Consider the following 236-nt stretch of genomic DNA (forward strand, 5'->3'; position numbering starts at 1 on the left):
GCTGCCTGGGCACCTCGAGCCCAAGAACGCCTTTCCCAGGGGGCAATAAGGAAGTTTTTCTTTGCTACCACGTGCCCCCAGGGGATTTTTTGGCCTCGCGCTCTGATGGCACAACTGTCAGCTGTTGGGGTGCTGCCAGGCATCCCTGGGGGGACGAGGCAAGTCGAAGGGTTACAAGGTACAGAGGTGCCTGGTGGCACCCACATGGGTCGGTGGGGATGAGGGGGTGGGCTAGG

The sequence above is a fragment of the Charadrius vociferus genome, unplaced genomic scaffold, assembly GCF_000708025.1.
Source record: "Charadrius vociferus isolate BGI_N301 unplaced genomic scaffold, ASM70802v2 scaffold163, whole genome shotgun sequence".
In the NCBI taxonomy this organism is placed as follows: Eukaryota; Metazoa; Chordata; class Aves; order Charadriiformes; family Charadriidae; genus Charadrius; species Charadrius vociferus.